This window comes from Giraffa tippelskirchi, chromosome X, assembly GCF_054371585.1.
Source record: "Giraffa tippelskirchi isolate mGirTip1 chromosome X, T2T-mGirTip1v1.2.pri, whole genome shotgun sequence".
NCBI lineage: Eukaryota > Metazoa > Chordata > Mammalia > Artiodactyla > Giraffidae > Giraffa > Giraffa tippelskirchi.
In genome coordinates this window covers 31,385,122-31,388,219 of record NC_137289.1, presented here as the reverse complement: position 1 = coordinate 31,388,219, position 3,098 = coordinate 31,385,122, and positions in this window count along the sequence as shown.

Sequence of the window (3,098 nt, the reverse complement as noted above, 5' to 3'; positions counted from 1 at the left end):
TTTTTTCTAAATCCATTATTTAATTTGGAGTTGTGAAATGGTGATTTTATCATCCTGTCATTCCTTTTGCATCGATTAGTGGAATTCTCCATGATGAAGAACTTTCCTTCTCAACTCTTTTAGTGACCTTGAAATAATGTTTGACAAGGAAATGCAGAATCAATGCTTAACTCTTTACCTTTATTAATTTTTAGCTTAATCAGTTGTTGCTCTAGAAATGGCCAGTGATAATCAATGAGTTTTTTTTCTTCAGTATCATCATGAAGTTGTAGAATTTTATATTCTTGGTGTGCTTGAATCAACTACACTCTTTTTTTTAATGCTCAGTTAATTTGACAGTCTTTGGTCAGTAGAAGCCCCTGAAAATGGGCTCCTGAGTCCTTTTGACATATCCTCCACAGGCTTTAACAGCATCCTTGCTTACTGGTGTGACAAGATGCCCCAGTCTCATCTTAAACATTTTCTACCTTAGATCTGGAAACAGCCATTTCTCCAGGGAGCCATGGATCCTTTTAATGAGAAATGCAATCAGCATAAGTAATTTTGTTTTTGTTTTTTAAACAGACTTTATTTTTTTACAGCATTTTGGAGTTTATAGAAAAATTGATCCCAAACTACAGAGAGTTCCCACACATGTCCTCTCTCCCTCCTCCACAGTTTCCCCTTTCATTACCATCTTGCATTACTCCAGTTGATGTTACAATTAATGAACCAATATTGATCTATATTACTAACTAAAGTTCATAGTTTAAATTTGGGCTCACTCTTTGTGTTGTATAGTCTATGAATTTTGACAACTGCAGCATTTCATGTGTTCACCATTATAGTAGCATACAGAATGTTTTCACTGCCCTAAAAATGCCCTGTTGCTTAGACTATGTGTCCTTTTCTCTCACTCCCTGAACTCCTGGCAGGCATTGATCTTTTCACTGCCTCCATAGTTTCGTTCATAAATACATATTTTTAAGTTCCATCAGATGAAGGAAGTGACAAAAAGACAAAAAATGAGGGTAAAATGTTGCCCAGAAGAGATAACTGAAGGGCTAAAGTTCCTGTGAAGGCAAAAAGAGATGGAATCTAGAAAGGATTAGCCCTGATACAAGAAGCTAAAGTCACCAAGAAGTTTAATAGAGAGGATAACTAAGCCTGGAGGGAAAGACTCCCCAAGGTGAATTTCTATCTGGGGTGCAGATCTCAGACACTCTCAGAACCTGCGTCCTGCATCTTTGTGCACTTGGGCTTGGGGGATCTAGCCCTTCTCTTTTCAACCATCAGAGCGCTTTTGCCTTTCCTCCTACCCTTAGACCCCTCCCCCTCACTCTTGGACAATCCAGCTCTAGTATGAATCTCTGTCATAGCTGCCAAACCTGAATGAGATACTATATATAACATGCCTTATACACAGAAAGCACTCAATAATGATCAGAAGTTGTTGTTACTGAATTAAAGCCCCCACACTTTCAGATCTTGAGGTCTTCCACCCTTTTATTTGTTCCTAGGTTTAATTAGTACCAGGGCTTGTAGGATTTTAATGATGATCAATACTAGTGATGAGGTCTCACCCAATTCCCCTACTTCTGTTTACCTCTATACAACTGCCCATATTTGAGGACACTTACTTAGAGCTCAGGAAAAATGACCTCTACCTTCCTCTTACTCTCCAGGTTTTGCAACGAACCCTTTAGGATCCCTCATGCCTTCTCCATAGCTTGAGTGTAGGTGAACCTTCTCTTTTATGGGTAAAGCTGACATACAACTGGAATCTGTTCTCTTTTCTGTCTCTGAGATACAATATAGTTACTTTGAGGAAGTGCAGGCCAATGGTGCAATTTTAGTTCCTTGAGAAAACAATGTCTGAACTCCTAGCATTTAGAGTCTGCCCAGTGGAGAAGACATGGAACCATCAGACATAATGAGTCTAGATAGGGTGGGCTGAGCGGCTGTTATATGTCACAGGGCGCATGATCAGAGGTGGGTCAAGATGAAACTTACTGCTCTTCAGAGCTCCAGGTCTTCACCTATCAGAGCTTTATTGTTGTTGCTGGTGGTTAGTTGCTAAGTCATGTCCGAATCTTCGTGACCCCATGGACTCTAGTCCACCAAGCTTCTCTGTCCATGGGATTCTCCAGGCAAGAATACAGGAGTGAGTTGCCATTCCCTTCTCCAGGGGATATTCCTGGACCAGGGATCAAACCCATGTCTCCTGCATTGGCAGGTGAATTCTTCACTGCTGAGCCACCCGGGAAGCCCTACCAGGGCTTTAGCAGCTGCCAAAACAGGAAATAAAGAATAGTAGTCCTGCCTGTTCCCCTACCTGGATGCTTTAGACTTTCAGAGGCAAGGTTTAGCTTATCCAAGTCCCTGCAGACAGTGATGAGATGCTAACACAGAGGGATGCCTCTGGGGCTCTTGCTGGGGGTGGTGGGGGCAGGGGGCGGGGCTTTGTGTCTATAGGGTCACTATTTGACAGCTACTTAAAAGGCTGCTGCCATCAGCTGGAAGTGGTAGCTTCCTCCCTCAGCTCCTGTGATAACTGGAATTAAGAATGACACAGTTGCTGTGAACTCTTTCAGGAGGTGTCTCTATGACAAGTGGCTGATGTCTAGGTCTGGCCAGTGAAAGCTGGCTAGGAGAACCATTTTTAAAGGAAGCATTTGAGTAGAAGCATATTGAACTCCAGGTCAGGTTAGGATGAGAGACGCCGAAAGTGATAGTGAGATGGAAATCTCAAGTTAATCCTAGGATATCAGTCTACAAACCTAGGTTAGGACTCCATTACAGGCCTCAGAGTGATGGGCTTCTAGTCTTAAGTCTTTATAGCTCTCTAGACTAGAGAGTTTGTGTTGCCCCAAACTAGAGAGGGGTTAGAGCTGAAGGTCAAGGCACCAGGCTACCAGGATTTAGAAATCTGCAGGGGAGGAAGCAAGGTAGGCTTGAACCTCATCTCTTCCGGCATACCTTCAGGAAGCATTTAAGTGGCCCAACTGGAATCCTGAAATCTAGGCCCTCTTTTGTTAACACTTCCTCCCTTTTCTGGACAACTAGTTATTTTGCAATTAACAATGGGCTTATTGGTTGGAAATGTTTGCTTGAGTGAG